The sequence below is a fragment of the Hemicordylus capensis genome, chromosome 2 (genome assembly GCF_027244095.1).
Source record: "Hemicordylus capensis ecotype Gifberg chromosome 2, rHemCap1.1.pri, whole genome shotgun sequence".
NCBI lineage: Eukaryota > Metazoa > Chordata > Lepidosauria > Squamata > Cordylidae > Hemicordylus > Hemicordylus capensis.
The window spans coordinates 291,990,490-292,011,435 of NC_069658.1; the positions used below are offsets into that span (position 1 = coordinate 291,990,490).

The following is a 20,946-nucleotide window of genomic DNA, read 5'->3' on the forward strand; positions in this document are numbered from 1 at the left end:
AGTTCAGAAATCATTTGGGAAACTTTCCTTCCCCCCCCCCCCCCGTATCTATTTGCATCCTCAAGGTCTTTACAGATGTCATTGTAGTACTGCTCCTTGTAACAGATTTCTGAGATTCTCTATTAAGTTCCTTCCTGAGGACTTTACCTTTCTTGACTTTGGCTTCTCTCTTCTTGGCAATTTCCAAAGTCTGTTCTGACATCCATTTTACTTTCTTCTGTTTCTTGGTCTTTGGCAGTCTCTTTTCACATTTGTCCTTAAAACAACTTATTTGATTTTATTCCACAGTTCCTCAGGTTCCCTATCAATGAGGTTCAGAACTTCGAAGTGGTTCCTGATGTTCTCCTTGAAAATGGTGGGTACAGTCTCAAGATCATATCATGGAAACTAGATAGCTTTGTTTTTCCACTTTAGCTTGACTTGGAACTTGCACATGAGCAATTTGAGATCTGTTCCCAAATCAGCCCCCTGCCACTTCTTTGCTGTTAGAACTGAGCTCTTCCACCTCCTTGCACCAATAATGTAATCAGTCTGATTTCTGTGTACTCCATCTGGTGATGTCCATGTGTATAGGCACCGCTTTATTTGTTTGAAGAAATACAAACCTCAATGTCTTGAAAGACGCTCTCAAAACATATGGGAAGTATATGGATATTTTATTTTTTGATCTGCTCTTTATTTAGAATCCTCACCTTTTGGGAATGTGCTACCTTTGAATATTTCATTTATGACACTATCTGTTGATGATGCATGAATTGCACTAACTAGTGCAAAACTTCCTCAGACGTTCAGTAGTCTGTCTTTCATGTAGCTAATACTTCCAAGTGTAAGGTGCACCAATCTTTTACATAAGAAGAGCCCTGCTGTATCAGACCCAAGGCCCATCTAGCCCAGCATCCTGTTTCACACAGTGGCTTACCAGATGCCACTGGGAGCCTACAGGCAAGAGCTGAAGACATTCCCTCTCTCCTGCTGTTACTCCACTGCAACTGGTTCTCAGAGGAATCTGCCTCTGAGGCTGGAGGTGGCCTACAGCCCTCGTAGCTGTTGATAGACCTCTCCTCCATTAAGCTATCCAAGCCCTTCTTAAAGCCATCCAGGTTGCTGGCTGTCACATCTTGTGGCAGAAAATTCCAGAAGTTGATTATGTGTTTTGGTCCTAAATTTCTTGGCAATCAATTGCATGGGATGACACCTGGTTCTAGTGTTATGAGAGAGGGAGAAAAATTTCTCTCTTTCAGCTTTCTGCACACCATGTATGATTTCATAGACCTCTATCATGTCTCCCAAAAGTCATCTTTTTTCTAAACTAAAAAGCCCCAGGTGTTGTAGCCTTGCCTCATAAGGAAGGTGCTCTAGGCCCTTGATCATCTTGGTTGCCCTCTTCTGCACCTTTTCCAGTTCTAAAATGTCCTCCTTTAGATGTGGTGATGAGAATTGTTCACAGTACTGTAGGTGTGGCCACACCATAGTTTTGTATAATTGCATTATAAAATTAGTTGTTTTATTTGCAGTCCCCTTCCTAATGATCCCTAGCATGGAATTGGCCTTTTTCACAGCAGCTGCACATTGAGTCAACACTTTCAATGAGCTGTCCACCATGACCACAAGATCACTCTCCTAGTCAGTCACCAGATGCTCAGATCCCATCAGTGTATGTGTGAAGTTGGGGGTTTTCGTCCCAATGTGCACCACTTTACACTTCCCAACACTGAACCGCATTTGCCATTTTGTTGCCCACTCACCCAGTTTAGAGAGATCCTTTTGGAGCGCCTCACAATCTGTTTCGGATTTCACTACCCTAAATGGTTTGGTGACATCTGCAAATCTGGCCAACTCACTGCTTACCCCTGCTTCTAGATCATTTATGAATAAATTAAAAAGAACCGGTCCCAGTACAGATCCCTGGGGGGACCCCACTTCTTACTTCCCTCCATTTTGAAAAATCTCCATTTATCCCTACCCCGTTTCCTCTCCTTCAGCCAGTTACCAATCCACACATGTACTTGTCCCCTTGTCCCATGACTGCTAAGTTTTCTCAAGAGTCTTTGATGAGGAACTTTGTCAAAAGCTTTTTTGAAGTCTTTGGAAGTTTTTTGATACTATGTCAACCAGATAACCTTTATCCGCACACTTATTGACACTCTCAAAGAACTCCAAAAGTTTCATGAGGCAGGTCTTACTTTTGCATAAGCCATGCTGCTTCCTCTCCAGCAGGGCCTGTTCTTCTGTGTGCTTAACAATTTTATCCTCGAGAATGTTTTCCATCAATTTGCCTGGAACAGATGTTAAGATAACTGGCCGGTAATTTCCCAGATTGCCGCTGGATCACTTTTTGAAAATTGGTGTAACGAATTGCTACTTTCCAGTCCTCTGGTACAGAACCTGATTGTAGGGATATGTTATATATTTTTGCATGGAGGTTGGCAATTTCATGTTTGAGTTATTTAAGGACTCTTGGATGGATGCTGTCTGGCCCTGGCAATTTGCTAGTTTTTAATTTTTCCAGACAGTTTAAAATATCATCACATGTCACTTCTCAGTTCTTTAGCCTCTGTCCCTGAAAAGCCTGGTTCATGATCAGGTATATGCTTAATATCCTCTGCTGTGAAGACAGATGCAAACAAACTCCTTTAGCTTCTCTGCAACCTCCATATCCTCCTTAATAATTCCTTTCACTCCCTCATTGTCTAATGGTCCAATCGCTTCCCTGGCAGGTTTCCTGTTTCTGATGTATTGAAATAAATTTTTGTTGTTCCTCTTGATGCTTTCAGCTAAATTTTATTTATTTATTTATTTATTTGAAACATTGATATACTGCCCACTCTGAAGACTCTGGGCGGTGTACAAAAACATGCAAAACAAGACAGCATTAAAATTACATTATAAATAAAACTAAAGTAACTAACGGGGGGGGCGGGGAATAGATAAACTACAGGGTAAAAGCCTGGCGAAAAATAAAAGTCTTCAGTACAGATTTAAAAATCGACAAGGAAGGAGCTAAATGTTCCTCAAACTCTCTTTTTGCCTCCCTTATTGTCACCTTGCATTTCTTTTGCCAGAGTTTGTGTTCCTTTCTGTTCTCTTCATTTGGGCCAGCCTTCCAATATCAGAAGGAAGTCTTCTTCCCTTTTATGGCTTCCTTGATGTTACCTGTTAGCCATGCTGGCATCCTCCCAGTCTTGGTGGTACCTTTCCTCCTTTTTGGTATACATTCTAACTGGGCTTCTTGTATTGTGGTTTTAGGTAAACTCCATGCATTCTGGAATGAAGTGACTCCTGATTTTCCCTTTCAGTTTTATTTTCACCCAACTCCTCATTTTGGAGAAGTTTCATCTTCTGAAATTCAAAGTGTCTGTGTTAGACTTCTTTGGTGATTATCTCCCTGCATGTATGCTGAATTTGATGGCACTATGGTCACTGTTCCCTAAAGGGTTCATGACACTGACATCATGCACCAGGTCCTAGGTGCCACTCAGGATTAAGTACAAGGTTGCCTTCTCTCTGGTTGGTTCCATGACCAATTGTTCTAGGGCAAAGTCATTCAGTGTTTCTAGAAATATGACCTGTTTGTCATTTCCGGACTATGAACTTACCTTGTCTATGTATGGGTAATTGAAGTCACCCATTATTACTGCCCTGCCTCTCCTTGAAGCCTTCCTGATTTCCTCCTGCAACTCCCAGTCACTGCATTTTGATCTGGAGGGCAATAGCATGTCCCAAGTAGCACATTTCCTTTCAGGCCTTGTATTGTCACCCACAGGGTTTGTTGAGGACTTCAGTCCTTCTAGGTTTTCTAGCTTGTTAGATTCTACTCCTTCTTAGGGATGGGTCTGGACCAGTCCGGAGGCCATTCTAAAGGCCTCCAGACTGTCCGGACCGGTTCGGACCTGGCCGGTTCAGTTCGGATGATGGGGGTTCCTTTAAGGGTGGGGGAAGGTTTACTTACCCCTCCTGCTGCTTTACCCCCTCCAGCATGCGTATTGTATGTAGTAATTGGGGTGGCAGGATACCTCCCTGCCGCCCCTTCTCCCTCTTCAGTGCAAAAGGCTTCACGGAGCCTTTTGCGCATGCGCACGTCGCACGCAAGCTTCACATCTCCCCAACGTGCGCACATCGGGGTGATGTGAAGCTTGCGCGCGACGTGCGCGTGCGCAAAAGTCTCCGTGAAGCCTTTTGCACTGAAGAGGGAGAAGGGGCGGCAGGGAGGTATCCTGCCACCCCAATTACTACATACAATACGCGTGCTGGAGGGGGTAAAGCGGCAGGAGGGGTAAGTAAACCCTCCCCCGCACTTAAAGAAGCCCCCGACAAAGTGCCAGACCGCAGCGCTGCAGTTCAGTGCACACCCCTACTCCTTCTTTAAAATACAGTGCTACTCCACCTCCAAGGCACCCCTCCCTTTCCTTTCTGTAGAGTTTATATCCAGGGATAACAGTATCCCATTGGTTCTCACTGTTCCACCATGTTTCTGTTATGCCCATTATATCTATTTCTTCATTAGCAACCAAGGACTCCAGCTCACCCATCTTGGCTCGTAGGCTTCTGGCATTGGCATATAGACACCTATATACGGAATATCTTACCTGGTGTATGCTATCTTTCTTTTGGCTCTTTTATCTCTTTGACCAGCTAGCACAGCCTTCTGTCTTTTACACCCTTGTCCCTTAAGGGATGGCATTTGCCAAACCAGATACTGTCCAGCTCCTGGCAGTTATTCCCCAGGCATCATTTTAAAAGCTGCTCTGTTCCCTTCTGTTGTGTGCAGATTGCATGCGTGTCTGTTTTGCTGCATGTCTCTATCAGTTACTGATGCAGCTACATCCCTGATGTTTTCATTACCTCTCATTTGGTCACAAGATGCTTCAGTGGAAAATCATTTATTACTTTGGGGCTCAGATTGGAAGCCCTATATATTCATAAGTTAGTGAAGTGATTAACCCCATAAAGTGCCGTCCGTTCAACGGAGTTGAGCTTCAGTGAGTTAAACTGCTCAGCTTATACTCAGATAAGCAGAAAATAAACATTTTTTGCAGATTGGTGCCTGCTGCAAAGAAAATCTACACATATTCAATTACATGGCAAGTAAACCCATTTAGACAGTGTCTACACACCCCGTTGATATTTGCCATTTGCAAATTAATAATTATTGTGCATTTAGGTTTATTGGTAGAAACATTCGCCTAGACAATGAAGCTTAAGTGATTCTTATAGGATAATCCCAGAATTGTTACTCTGGGGATGCATGAGTTGTATTAGTCTGTTGATATTGTTGATAATCATAGAGGCTATTCTCACAAGTGAGCAAAACCAGGCTAAGGGGGCCCAGCCTGGTTTTTCTTGCTTGTGAGAACCACCGGGCTCGAGGGCGAGCCCAGTAGCTCCACAGCAGCAAGCCCGCCTAAATAGCCACACTCTTAAATGAGGATAATGGAGGAAGCGCTCTGTTAACCTCATCTTTCAGATTGTGTGTCAGCCACTGCTGCTTGCAGCCACAGTGGACACACTCAGGGAGGAGAGAGGAACCCAGAAATGCACCATGCACTTGTGCAGTGCATTACTGGGGTTCCCTTCACCTGACCCCCAGAGCTGCTGGGTGAGGTACAGGCAGATGGCAGGAGAGCCTATGCTCATCTGGGTGGGCAATCTGCCTTCCCAGGGACCAAGGGAAGATTGTCTTCAGGGAGGTAGGCACTTCCAGGCTTCCTCTACACAAAAGAGGGTGGCCTTCTTACTTGATTGTGAGACTCTGGACCGGGTCTCACGATCAGTGAGACCAGTTTTCTCCTGGTGAGCGGGAAGAGTGGGCTAAGCCCACTCTCCCCGCTCACGAGCAGGCAGGGAGCCCTGGGCGGCTGGATCGGCCGCCCACACGATGGCTGACACCGAGCCAGAGCCGGTGGGGGGTGGGGGGAGCGGGAGCTGTGCAGCCCCCGCAAGCCCCAGTATGCCCTCCGTGACTGCGCAGGGCATACTGGGGAGACCCCCAAGCCGGGAGGCTGCTTTTAAGCCTCCTGGCCAGGGGTCTACTTGTAAGTAGGCGCGACGCGAAGGCGCACCACAGCTACTCATGATCGTAAAAAGCAGGTTTGCTGGAGCACTTGCTCCACAAACCTGCTTTTTACCAGGGGTTCTCAAGCGTGTTAGCCACTCAAGAACCACCGGGCTCGGCTGCGAGCCCGGTGGTTCTTACGGTCAACAAAAATTGGGCTAGCCTCTGCTAGCCCAATTTTTGCTGATCGTGAGAAGTGCCCCTCTGTGGTTTTTTTCAAAGCTATGGATCACTTTTGGGGGTTTTGCTGATTTTGTTTGTGGGGAGGCTAAAATGATGAATTATGTACAAAAAGAATTTCTTTACAAAAGTTCTGGATCTGGAGCCCCTCCTTGGACCATCATTTGAACTCCATGTGGAGTAAAAAGAATATTCCTTTGATTATTTATTTATTTATTTCTTCCCCATTGCAGGAATAGACAGACCTCTTAAAAGGACTTCACACCTTTTAAACTTCACACACACACACACACACACACACACACACACACACGCTAAAAACATTTAATTTTAAAACTTTTGCCTTTTTCTCAAACTCCCCCCCCCGCAAAAAACCCATGAAAAATACACTAAAGAACATGATTTTATCCACTTTATTGAACCCTAGTTGTCAATCCTGCCAACATGTGTCATGGGGATCATTTTGTGAATTCTGTAATTTCAACGTATTTCTGAAATTAATTTTGATATGCCATTTTGGATAAAATCTGAATTTTCTAATCCTAATTTGCACTGGCCTAACTGTCAGTAACAGATCAGATTATGCAAGATTTATCAGACATACATTTTTTTTAAAGAAAACCAGACCAACAACCATGCCACAGCATAATTATAACCTAAACATGAGTGCTTCTATCATATACTTCAATGTCATATAAATAATGTTATGAGTGGAGAAGTGGTCTTGTAGTACTGAGCATGAATAGTGCCCTTTGCTAAGCAGGGTCTGTCCTGGTTTGCATTTGAATGGGATACTACATTTTGCATTTGAATGGGATACTACATGTGAACAGTGTTTGCATTTGAATGGGATTTGAAGTTTGAATGGGATTTGAAGTTTGCATTTGAATGGGATACTACATGTGAACAGTGTAAGATATTCTCCTTAAGGAATAGGGCCTCTCCTGGAAGAACATCTGCAAGCTTGCATGTAGAAAGTTCCAAGTTCCTTCCCTGGCATTTCCAGATAGGGCTGAGAGAGACTCCTGTCTGTACCCTTGAAGAAGCCAATGCTAGCCTGTGTAGGCCATACTGAGCCAGACGGACCAATGGTTTGACTTGGAAAAAGCAACTTCCTATGTTCCTCCTTCAAGGTTGCTAGCCTTCCAGAACAAGCCTGTAGTCTGGAATTGACATCAAACTCCAGATGACTATTGGAAACAATTCTAAAGATTTTAATAGTGAAAGAAAATGAATAAAATACAGAGTGGGTGGGGGAACTCTAGGAAAAGCTTTAGTCAGAGTTGGTAGCCCTGCATAAATTGGTCCCCTTAGTGGAGATGGAAAGATGTCAGAAAAGTTAAACTTCCAATATGCATCCTTATATGCCTGTCTTCACAAACAGAGCAGGCTGAGAACAAGGCATTCCCTAAATATCTTAGTAGTGAACTTGTGTAGGTGAACGCTTTACCCAATATATGGTGAGGAGAGGAGAGGAGAGCTGGTCTTGTGGTAGCAAGCATGACTTGTCCCCATAGCTAAGCAGGATCTGCCCTGGTTGCATATGAATGGGAGACTTGATGTGTGAGCACTGCAAGATCTCCCCCTCAGGGGAAGAAGCCGCTCTGGGAAGAGCAGAAGGTTTCAAGTTCCCTCCCTGGCTTCTCTAAGATAAGGCTGAGAGATTCCTGCCTGCAACCTTGGAGAAGCCGCTGCCAGTCTGTGAAGACAATACTGAGCTCGATAGACCAATGGTCTGACTCAATATATGGCAGTTTCCTATGTTTCCTATGGTGAATTCTGGTTGATTTCTTTATAGTTAATCACTAGAACCTTCAAACCTTCAGTAGAACATAAGATGATAGGAATCCAGTGTAGACCTTTCATGGTTGATGTTATATGTTTACTCTGTAGATGACCAGCCCTGAAAGTAGAGCATGAAGGTGGGTTTAGGGGTGTTTTTTAAAAGTTTGTAGGGTAAAGCAGAGGGTCATTAAATAAGACCATAACATTTAATTGTGTCTTGAAGACAATAGGCACACTTATGAGTGCAGAAAAAAATGTATTATGTGATCATGTCCCCTAAGGAGGCGGTTCAGAGGAATATCCTGGGCCACAGTAAGAACAGGGTTTTGCAGTGTGTGTAGAGGGGTGACTCTGATGAACACCCCTTACTTGTAATTAAAGGACATGCCAAGATCATGTTGTCATATCCTGTAGTGACATCAGACTGGGCGGATTCTTGCTGTGGCCCTGTACTTTCCGTGTATTGAGGAGGCTGTTCATCTGAACCAGATCAAAGCTTCTGTATGGTATTCATGAGAGAGCCTAATACAGAATGAGAGCACTTATATTTTGAAGGACAGGACATCAATTTTTGTAATAAGTGTAATAAATAACAGTAGCCTGGCATAAGGTTTCATAGCTATGAATGACAGTGCCAGTGATGGGTGCAGATCAGTTTTTGGATTTTTTTTCTGTGTGTGAACAATGTTTGGGGCCAGGTTGCCTCACTTTCAACTATGGTTTAGGTCAGGTGATGAGGCCAGGCCATCTTCAACACATTAGTAAATGTATGTGGACATACATTTGAGCTAGGCTGTTGCCCTAATAAGGAAGGCAACAGAGAAGGCAACAAAGAAGACACCACTTTCCTAAAGTATCAGCTTAAGCATTAGTAGCTAACTAAACACACTGGGGACCTCAGGAGGTTGTAAAGCAAAATTATCAAGAAGTTACAGATCAGTTATTTAATAATGTGAAAGCAATATATTTTCCTGCTTTGTTACTCCATTTGTTTTCATTATTTAAGCCCCTATTAGTTCAGTTGTTATTTCTACTTACATTTGTTTAATTTCTTATTAGTTTGTTTTGTTTTCATAACTCCAATTCATCTTCAATTTCTGTTCTTGCTGTACAGGTGGCTGTGGCAATGGCAGCTCTTCTGCACAGCTGCCAGTCAATGGCTGACATTTCCCCCCTCACAGTGCTCTGAAAAGATGTATCCAGGACACTGTGGGAAAATCCAAATGGGGCAGCAAGCTAGTAGCTTTGTAGACGAGTTCTTTAGACACTAGGAAAGTCAAGACACCACATGAAATGGGAATGGAGGATCCAGAAACAAGTCCCATTTGGACTAATTCATTGAGAGGTGCAGATGTTTCAGTAATGAAGAAATGCTTATTTGGTTCAGTTTTCCAAATAATGCTTATTTGGTTCAGTTTTTTAAAACACACACTCTTTTCCTTCTAAATGTGTGCCTTAATTTACCCATCCTATGTTGATGTCTCATATCATCTGAGTCATGAGAAAAAAAACCCTTCAATTCAGGGTCATATTGAGCTTCAGTGCTGCATTTGAAGGCACAGAGGGAAGGGGGTGAATCTAGCAATAGCAATAGCAATAGCACTTACATTTATATACCGCTCTATAGCCGGAGCTCTCTAAGCGGTTTACAATGATTTTAGCATATTGCCCCCAACATTCTGGGTACTCATTTTACCGACCTCGGAAGGATGGAAGGCTGAGTCAACCTTGAGCCCCTGGTCAGGATCGAACTTGTAACCTTTTGGTTACAGGGCAGCAGTTTTACCACTGCGCCACCAGGGGCTCAATCTACCCAATCTACCATTGGGTGACCATGCACAGCACACACTGGCTTTCTAATGCAAACAGGGAAGGGGAGCCACAAACCGCCTTCCCCCACAGCCACCCACCCACCCACCCGCCCGCCTGCCTGCCTCCCTCCCTCTATGGCCCCTGCTCAGCCATGACTCACTGCCACCAGCAGAGACCTGAACAGTGGTGAGTCTAAAGACCAGAGAGGGAGGCAGGCAGGCAGAGGCAAAGCAATGGTAGCAGGAGCCACCAAAAAATCTATCCACAGGTCACGGCCAATGTTGCTACTCTAGTGGCCTGAAGCACAGACGATTGTCATCACTTGTAGGCTTCTGAAGTATCTTCAGAAGTGGGGATGGGACTTAAACAAGGAAAATTGGTTTCTGAAAGTCCCTGGTAGTATAGTATTGTACTATGCACTACACTGATTATTCCACTTTGTGCACAAGTGAACAAATAAAATATTCCCTGTTTTATATATTATTTTGCTTGCTATATCTACTTTGCAAAGACATCCAAGCACAAAAAGTATTTTCAAGTGCTCTGAATGCATCTTCCTGTTTTAATGTACCAACAGACAAACTGTATTTAATGAACCGTGCTTCTTCAATATGGCATGGCTATTAAAAAAAAGAAAAGTCCAAAATTTGACTGTAAGCATAGCAGTTTCCCCTCATTAAATACAGTCTTAAATGTTGCCTGCCTTGTGCTCAACAAGACATAATGAAGTGATATTGGGGTGACATCGCCCTAAATGTCATCTTGTTGGACTATAGGTGACTCCAAGGGCTTTTCTAATTATCTGAGCTGTTAATTGGCCTGGAGGTTCAGCTCAGATAATGGAATAGAGAATGAGCTCCTCTAAAGTAGAGAAGCTGTAAATGGCAGCTATTTTGTAAAAGACTAGCACTGTATGTTTTCCATAGAGATTCAGCAGGAACAGAAATGTGTCAAGCATACAAATTATAAGACATTAAGCAAGCATCCAGTCCAGATCTTCTAGCTGCTCTGGCATTATTCAGCTGGCTTCTTAATCTTGATAGAAGCTGGAACAGTAGAAGGAGACAGGACAAGATGAAAAGGTAAACTTAGTCCCAGTATTTGCTTATGTAAAACAATGAATTTAAAATAGCACAAATGAGAGTGTTCTGTGGAAATGAAAAGTTTTGAACTGAACATATAGTTTCATACCGGACCACATGGGCCCATGCTTGCTTCCTTTATTTATTTATTTAACGGTATCCACATAGCACTTTTCTACTAATGCACTCAAAGACAACAACAAAAAGATCAAAAGCCAAAACAATAAAACAGAAGAATCCTTCCAGACTGCTACTGGTCTCTTTAGAAATGAATGGCATGAGCTCCTTGGCCTGGGTATCTCCAACCTTGGGCACACAGTTCTTGACAGAGATGACTCAGTGCCTTTTGTTGCTTGAAGTGAGGTGTGACTGGCGCCCTGCCTCACTGTCCATGCCCTCTGGACTGGAGCCGAGCACTGACACTGCTCCTCTTCTCCCACACAAACCTCACCTCTGTGGGTCCATGTTCACCTCTCTCTCCGGCAGCCCCTTGGGGTAAGGGAGATCATGAAGAAGATAAGGAGGGCCCTCAGGAGCTGAGGTTCCTTAAACCCATCCGCTCAATTATAGCTACACCCCTGGGTGTGCTCTGCCCTTCCCCACTACAACTGATGAACAGCTGTTGAAGGCATAGTAGTCTGGGGGAAAGGCAGCAGTCCTAACCCATCAACATCCTTTCATGCCCTGCATGTTACTGGCTTGCCCTTCTCTTGCCTTGCATCCCTCGCTTTCTCTCTCCCATCTCCCAGGAGCCCAAATTTCTAGCAGGGGGGAGTGATCTCTGAAGCAACTGAGTCCCCAGGAAAAATGAAAGGCTGGAAGTGTTTCTGGAACCTGTCTTTTCCCCTTTGCAGTACCTCATTCTAAAGAGCTCTTCAGAGGAATCTCAATGCAAGTCTGAGCAGTGGGGCATGTGTGTGACGTGGCAGGGGAAGGACCTTTTCTCCCTTTGCCCTGCTATACATGGCGACAGGGGGTCATTTTTATGACAACTGAAGCGGCCTGAAGTGGACCAGTTCAGTGCTGGAGAGTGTAGAAGATTTAACCCAGCCTTTGTTTTAGAACCAGCCCAAGTAAGGGGAAGAAAAATACTGAATGATCCTCTCTCTAGCTTTCATCCACAATAAAGGAAAACAAGTTTCTGATGCAAACTGACGAGCAAACTGTTCCCTAGACTAAATCCCCCTTTCCTTGAAAACTCACCCCTCACCTGATGAGCTTCAAGTATCCTGCAATCCTGTCTCTCAAAGATCTGCAGTCCTTTTCAGTAGCCAACTCCATGGCTACCCATCCTGTTGCAAGCCAAGCCTGGCTTCAGCTGCACAAAGGAAAACCTTGTCTTCCTGCCACATGGCAATCAAGGTCCCACCCACTGTCTGCTGAGAGGCTGATCCTTAGAGGTCGCTGCCTGTCAGTCAGGACAGGGTTCACTTCTGGTTCATTCTTTAGGGGGAAAGGAGGGGCTGTTCAGAGAGACAGTGAGAAGGACAGAGCAAGCCGGTGCTGGAGCAGCTGCAATGAGGAGAGAGAGATGGGTGACTGAAGCTGAATGCGTGCTGCCTGCTATAGCAAGGGCAAGAGTGGGAGGGCAGAAAGCATCCTGGAAGGTTGTACCACACTGGTATATGGTTGGTGGGTTTTTTGTTTTTTTGTTTTGGTTTTTTTAATGTGGCTAGTTATAGAACTTGCAGATATCATTACAGTTCGGATACTGACATCCTAACTTAACAAAGCATGGGTACCTCCTTGAAGCACAGGCAGGGCTGGATTGTGACATGCTGAGGTCCTAAACTATGTCAAGCTTAAAAGCCGCATAGCATTAAAAAAATGTTATTCTGACAAAAAGGACAATGAAAATAGAAATAATAAAGTCTTATTTTTCTTGGCAATGATGCAACAAAAACCCAAATAATCTAACAAACAGTTACCTTGCAATAAGCCTATTTGCATTAGAAATACCCTTTAAATGAAAATAATGTAAAACTTGAAATTTAGCTGTGTTTTTGAGACCAGAGGCTGCTCTTAAGGTGAGGCCCTAAGGTGTAGCTTACTTAACTTGTGCCTAAATCAAGCACTAAGCATAGGCACTCTTGTGCAACAGCGCAAATACTTCTGGAGCTTGCCTGCACTCTGCAAGCACTCCGTTAGAGTGGAAGTACGTCATCTGATTCTCAATTGTGTGTTTGAGCTCTAACAGAGTGCTTGCTGAGCAAAAGGGACTCCAACATCATTTGCACTCTTGTTCGAGTGCCTGTACTTTAGGACTAGTGCGTGGGCTAGTGCAGTCAGGCTTCTGGTGTTAAGAGCACTGCATTAATCAGGATGACAGCCACTATCTAAACAAGTATGAGCTTGTGCAAAAGATGTTGTGCAATTATACAACAACAATTGCACTACAGCACTTAGGCTGTGCTTTTGAAGGTTGAATGAAGCACATCACAGCCAGATCTGTGGGTCTATGAATAAGGAACTATGCACAAATTAAACCCCATCTTGAAACTGAGCTGCAACCGTTTAACATTTTATTTTGGTCATGAAGACTGCAGAAATACACACATGCTACTTGGGGGGGGAAATAGTGCCAGGCTACCCACTCCATCCCTAGCATATTGTCTTTGTTTATGGTCAGCAGTTAATCCAGATTTGAGTGTTTAGGCACATCTCTTCCCATTTTCATTCATAAAATAAATGTCTGTAGGGTCTGATTGAATTAAATGGTCCTTTCATTGTCATGATGAATGTGGGTGGGGTCTTTTTCTTATAGTGGGGCAGTGAGATGGGTTTTCACTTTTCTTTACACTTTTTGAAGTGCAAAAGGAATGTCCTCTTGGCAGCCAGCATTCTCTACCAACCATGCCATGATCCATATGTTGAATTGGTAAAGGATACTTTGGTGGCGGGGGGTGGCTGCCACACACGTGCACACACAAACCAAAGCAGACACCTCACCTCCACCACCACAAGACTGGGGCAACACCCAATACATTGTGAGGGGGAAATGGCAACTAGCGTAAAGAAACCCTTTCATTCATTTTGCATTTTAGAAACTGTTTGAAATAAAGAAAAATGGCCCACAATTCTACCAGTTACAAAGTAAGTCCCATCATGGGTTGGGGAACAAAAACAGGATTTATGATGGATAGCTTGATCTGTCAAGTAGGTGTTGACTCGTAGTGACCTCTTAGGATGATCTGTCTTCAACTTGGCCTTTAAGGTCTCTCAGTGGTGCATTCATTGCTGTCGTAATTGAGTCCATCCACCTTGCTGCTGGTCGTCCTCTTCTCTTTCCTTCAACATTTCCCAGCATTATGGACTTCTCAAGGGAGCTGGGTTTTCGCATAATGTGTCCGAAGTATGAGAGTTTGAGCCTGGTCATTTGTGTCTCGAGTGAAAATTCTGGGTTGATTTGTTCTATGATCCATTTGTTTGTTTCCTGGCTGTCCATGATGGTATCCTCAAAAGTTTTCTCCAGCACCAAAGTTCAAAAGTGTGAATCCTTTTTCTATCTTGCTTCTTCAGCCTTTGCATCCATAGAGTGTCACAGGGAAAAACATTGTCTGGATGATTATAATCTTTGTAGTTATAAACATGTCACAGCATCTAAATATCCTATCCAAGTCCTTCATTGCAACCCTACCAAGTGCTAGTCTGCGGTGTATCTCTTGACTGCTGGATCCTTTACAATTGATGATCAATCCTAAAAAGCAGAAGCTATCCACCACTTCAATGTCTTTATTATCAATTCTCACGCTGGTTGCTGCCTACCCATTGTCATTAGTTTAGTCTTCTTTACATTTAGTCATAGTCCCATTTTTCACTGTGCTCCTTGACTTTCACTATTAAAGCTTGCAGTTCATCCACATTCTCAGTTATCAGAGTGGTGTCATCAGCGTAGTGCAGGTTATTGATATTTCTTCCTCCAACTTTAAAACCACGCTCATCTTCTTCCAATCCAGCTTCCCTCAGTATATGTTCAGCATATAAGTTGAATAAAGAAGTAGACAGCCTTGTCTTACTCCTTTGCCGATCTGGAACCAGTCTGTTTCACTATGTTCCGGCTGGACTGTGGCTTTCTGTCCTGTGTATAGGTTTCTCCTGAGAACAGTGAGGTGCTCTAGGATGCCCATTTCCTAAGGATATTCCACAATTTGACATGGCCGACACAATTGAAGGTTTTTCTGTAGTCAATAAAGCACATATTGACTTATTTATGGGATTCTTTGGCTTTCTCAATTATCCAGAGTGCATCAGCAATAATGTCTCTTATTCCTCGGCATTTTCTGAAACCAGCTTGTACATCCAGCATTTCCCTTTCCAAGTAGAGCACTAATCTGTTTTGGATGCTCCTGAGCATTATTTTGCTAGCATATGAAATTAAGGATATTGTACAATAGTTTCCACAATCTGTTCAGTGTCCTTTCTTTGGTATGAGTATGTAGACTGACCTCTTCCAGTCTGTTGGCCAGTGTGTTGTTCTACAAATTTGCTGGCATTTTTTGGTTAGAGCCTTGACTGATTCTTCTTCTGTTGCCTGCCTTATTCCTGTAGCCTTCCAGCTTGGTAATGACTGGAGTGCTGATCTAACTTCACCTTCCTGTACTAGAGGTTCTTGTAAGTAGGAAATATCTTCTAGCGTATCTTGGATGTTGATGTCCCTGCTGTACAGATTTTCAGTATACTCCTTCCATCTTTGTTTTTTCTTCTCTGAGTCAATGAGGCGAGTCTCATGATCAGTGAGACTCGCCGAAATGAGGTTTGCGGGGGCAGTGGCCTTAGTCCGCTCTCCCCACAGATTATAGCCCTCGGAGTCCTGGGTGGCCAGATCGGCCGCCCAAACAACTGCTGGCTCCATCACGGAGCCGGCAAGGGCTGTGGGGATCGGGGCCCATGCTGTCCCCAGAAGTTCCAGGATGCCCTGTGCGAGTGCACAGGGCATCCTGGAGAGACACCTCGAGCCCGGGAGGCTGCTTGCTGCCTCCTGGCAGGGGTCTACTTGTGTGTCGCTGTGGCGGCACATGATCCAGAAACCCAGGTTAGCGGAGCACTTGCTCTGCTAACTTTGGCTAAGGGGAGGGGTAACTAACAGGGCTAGCTGCCGGGAGCCATGCGGCTCCCATTGCAGCACACGACCTCCACAAAGTGAGCTAGGCTCCCTTAGCCTGCTTTTTGGTGGTCGTGAGAATCACCTCAGTTACTATCTGTCCTTCAGCATTCCTTAGCATACCAATTCGATGATGGAATCTCCTTTTGAGTTCAGAAATCTTTTGGAAAACCTTCCTTGTTTTTTCATGTCTATCTCCATCCTCAAGGTCTTTTCGGATGCCATTGTAGTACTACTCCTTGTCTCGTCTAACAGCTTTCTGAAATTCCCTATTAAGTTACTTCATGGGGTCTTTCTTGATTTTGGCTTCTCCTCTTATTGGCCATTTCCATCAACTGTTCTGACATCCATTTTGCTTCATTCTGTTTCTTGATCTTTGGCAGTCTCTTTTCACATTCGTCCATTACAACTTCTTTGATTTCATTCCACAGTTCCTCTGGTTCAGAGGAATGATGTTTAATGTGGTTCAACCATCAGTGAGGTTCAGAACTTCAAAACAGTTCTTGATGTTCTCCTTGAAAATGGTGGGTATATTCTCAAGATCATATCGTGGAAGCTGGATAGTTTTGTTTTTCCGCTTTAGCTTCTTGGAAGTTGCACATGAGCAGTTTTTGATCTTTTTCACCATCCACCTCAGTCATGTCTTTGCTGTTATAACTGAGCTCTTCCACCTCCTTGCACCAATAATGTAATCTATTTGATTTCTGTATACTCCGTCTGGTGATGTCCATGCGTATAGTTGCCACTTTGGTGGTATGAAGAATGTATTAGCAATGAAGAGATCATTGGATAGGTACAAACTGATAACTCATTCTCCCGCTTCATTCTGTTTCCTAAGCCATACAGTCCGACTGTGTTTTCCTCCTCACCATTTCCAACTTTGGCATTCTGGTCTCCAACTATCACCAGCACATCTTGCTTGCATGTTCTGTCAATTTCAGACTGAACTTGAGTATAAAACTTATCAGCTTCCTTTTCTTTTGCATCAGTCGGGGCATAGACTTGAGAAACTATCATATTAAAGGGTTGTACATGAAATCTAATTGATATTAGTCAGTCACTGACTGCATTGTACCCAAGCACTGTCATTGCTGTATTCTTCCTGACTATGAAAGCAACACCATTCCTTCTTTCTTTTTCACGTCCTGAGAAGTAAACGGTATGGTTTTCTGACTGTGTGTCCAGTTCCAGTCCATTTTAATTTGCTGATGCCCAAGATGTCAATCTGTAGTTGATTCATTTCATCTTTCACTGTGTCGAGCTTTCCCATGTTCATGCTTCTTGTGTTCTATGTCCCCACTGTAATTCTGTCTTTGCAGTTTTGGATTTTCTTTTCCTGCACGGCAACATCAGCTGCTAGATCAGCTGCTAGACAGTTGCTAGAATTATGATGATGAATATTTAGCGTTTATATAACACTTGAGATTATTCAAAGCATTTCATTTATATTTTCTGTGTAATCCTTGCAACTGTCCTGTAAGTTACTGTATTTACCTGAACCCAAGACTAGTTTCCCCCCAAGTTTTTTTATATTAGAAATTGGAAGTTCGTCTTAAATTCAGAGTCCTGATCCTTCTGAATAAATGCAGGTTCAATCTGTATTTTTAACTTCTGTCTTTTAAGGGTGTCATCTTAAATTCAGATTAATCTTCGATTTGCGTAGATATGGTATGTCATTATAATTGTTCCCGTGTTGTAGATGGAGAGGGAACTTCTCATGAGGCTGAGAGATAACAGGTTGCCAAAGCCCACCATGCACAGGCAAGATTTGAACTAGGGACTTCCTAGTTCCCAACTCTGTCTGCGCTTCCTCACTGCTTTCCATTGGGCATGTGCACAAAACCGGTTTTTCCAGTTCAGTTTGACCCTCATCCAGACCAGCACCCTGCTCAGCTCGAATCTGAGCCATTTTGGGCCCAGTTCAAGGGGGCAGAGTTCTTCCCTAAGTGATATATTAGTCAGTAAAATTGAAGTACTTACTCCTGCCAGTGGCTCTAGTGGCTGGGGGAGGGCTGCAGTGGCTCTCCCTAACCCTGCCATGCCCCTGTCTCCCGGGCCCAGTTTGTACCATTTTGGGCCGTTTTGTCCCTCTGCACCTACACACTGGCCATGTTTTTGGCCTCTCTGCATGTGCAAAGGATCATCTGCATGCCTAGGAGACTCAGGGGGAGAGGAGCCACCACAGTCCTCCATGGCCCTCATAGACCCCTTCCGCAGCCACTGCAGCCACCAGCAGGACTAAATACTTCAATTTTACTGACTAAGATATCACTTAGGGAAGCCCACCACCCTCTCAAACTGGCCTGAGTGGTTCAGCTCGACATCGGACCGAACCAGACCTGGTTCGGTCTGAGGTCGAGCCTTCAAACTGAACTGGTTCAAGTGCAAGCTGGCTTACACAACCCTACTTTCTATTTCTAATTAACTTTATTTCTGAGATCACTACATTTTATGTGTCATGATTTTTCACAGTAGATATACTTCATAGCAGGAATCTAAACACCAATTCTACATTAAATCTATTTTCATTAGTAGTCCTCTTCACACTAGCAGTAGAGAGAATCAGAGTGTTTTTTCTGAGTTTAGATATTGTCACTGAACCTTGGAGATAGATGTTGTGCCTTGTGGATTTTTTGTATAACATGTCAGAAAGCTTTGTAATGGGTCAATTCTACCCTTTGAAAAATATGCACAACTCTTGTCAAACACAGTAGGAGTTGCATGCATATACCTGAGGGTAGATTTTGACTCAGTGTGCGTTCTATGAATGACAACTTTAAAGGCAGCATTTTCTGGATAAAAATTTATACAAGTATTGAAGTTTTCTATTTTTAATACTGAACATCAAAGTATGGAATATACCTATGACTAAAATATCTATTATTTACTTTACATTAATACACCACCCCAAACTCACATCTCTGGGTGGTTTACAATAAAATAACATAAATTAAAACCAGAATTGAAGCATTAAACATTAAAACAAATTGATAACCAACAGATCCTACAAATCAAATTAAACATTTGGATGAATAAATGTGTTTTAAGGTTCCTTTTGAAAGTTTCCAGAGATGGGGAGGCTCTTATTTCTACAGGGAGTGCATTCCAAAGTCTTGGGGCAGCTACAGAGAAGGCCCATCCCTGAGTAGCCATCAGTTGCCAGTGGCAACTGCAGATGGACCTTCCCAATAGTACTACCACCAGCAAAATGGTGATAGAAGCCTGTTGCTGGACCACTTTGAGCTCTGCCATGGTGACTCACACTGCCTGTATCCACTGTGGAACACAGAAGAAATCCAAATTAGAGAAAAGGAGTAGCACCCAGTTAAATCCATTGTGGCAGCTGCTAGTGCAATATAAATAAATAAATAAATAAATAAATTAAATAAATAAATAAATAAATAAAAATAAGCAGTTGGATTAAGAAAAGAAAAAAAGGAAAGAAAAACCAGATAAGCTATAGGTCAAAATAAAAACATAGGCCACTATCAGAGCTGCGCTGCTGCAGTCTCTCTCTGATCTTTCTCCTCTCCTGAGACACACAATGGCTCTCTGTCTCTCTGCCTCCAATCAGTCCCTTAAACACATTTTGAAAATCCCTCCCTTGGCTCCTCGCAACCAATGGGGGCACATTTACCTATGACAACATTTGATTTGTATGATAACAAGCCAATCAAGAAGCAAGGAGATCTCAAGCCAATCAGAAGCCAGTGTCAGAAAACCAATAAGCAAGGGGGAAGCATGGAGACAAAATGGTGCTTGAATCGCTCAAATAGTTTTGAGCTCGAATCAGGGTCAATTCAATTCGAACTTGAATCAGGCTCTTTATTCTAAGGGTGATTCAATTCATATTTGAATCACTCGAATTGCCCCGATTCAAGCTTGAATTGATTCAACTCAAATTGATTTACACATCTCTAACCAGCATATGCACTACTGTTCTGAGGTCATTTATATCAAGAAATGAATGCAGCTGGCATATCAGCTGAAGCTGATAAAAAGCACTTTTGGCCATTGTATCAACCTGAGACACCAGGGAAAGGTTTGAATCCTGAAGCACTCCCTGACTGTGCACCCTTTCCTTCTAGTGGAGCAAAAAGCTTTAACCTGGGGGAACATACACAGGCAAATCAAGGTTCTCCCCTGATTTTCAACCTTGCACAATAAGTACCTCCATGCAGGGCCATCCTTAGGGTGGGACAACCAGGGTAGTTGCCCCAAGCACCATGCTGCACTGCCCTGGCTGGCTGCTCCCTCTCTGCAGAAGGAGCAACTCTCTCTGTCCACATTTGGCACACACGAGTCGAGCAGCTTGCCCTTGCTCCCTCTTCGCAGGAGCAGCAACTCTCTTTCCACTGACATCCACTCGACAGCCCTGCACTGCAAACACAGCCAAATGAATAGCCACATCTCCTACTGGCTTGCTTGCTCTCGCTGTCTCTGCAACACTCAAACAGCTCCACACCTGAGATTTATGCTTCCTTCAGGCTGTGCTGCTTCAGCATGCTCCTCGAGTCGGGGCCCAATTGAATTTGTAGTTCCTCCTGCAGCACTCTAGTTGAGCTCCGTGAGAGTTTGGAACTCCTCTGCTAGACCACGTGATCGTGTTGCTGAGAGGCTGCCCTTAAAGCACACATTTAAGGCTGGAGGCCGTGATGGGTTGGATGTGGGCTAACAAACTGAAATTGAATCCGGATAAGACGGAGGTACTGTTGGTCAGCCAATCGGGATGAGGAGATTTTACCGGTTCTGGATGGGGTTGCACTCCCCTTGAAGGAGCAAGTACGCAGCTTGGGAGTACTACTGGACCCGGCTCTGCTTTTGGAAGCTCAGGTGGAGGCGGTGGCCAGGGGTGCCTTTGCACGGCTTTGGCTGGTGCGCCAGCTGCGTCCCTTTCTCGAGAATGCAGATCTGGCCACGGTTACCCACGCCTT

At 43.9% G+C, this 20,946-nt stretch overlaps 1 protein-coding gene and 1 long non-coding RNA gene across 6 annotated transcripts in view; one reads left to right on the forward strand and one right to left on the reverse strand.

The window, feature by feature from the left end:
* The window catches only part of GRM7 (glutamate metabotropic receptor 7), a 715,175-nt gene that overhangs the window by 458,050 nt on the left and 236,179 nt on the right, over window positions 1-20,946 (forward strand). The window lies entirely within an intron of this gene.
* LOC128345061 (uncharacterized) lies at window positions 11,008-12,267 on the reverse strand. 2 transcript variants are annotated; one of them, XR_008316241.1, is made up of 2 exons: window positions 12,122-12,267; window positions 11,008-11,400 (listed from the first exon to the last, which is right to left on the reverse strand). It is a non-coding gene; the product is annotated as an uncharacterized LOC128345061 (long non-coding RNA). The 2 variants fall into 2 exon arrangements; XR_008316240.1 differs by having other exon boundaries at window positions 12,115-12,267.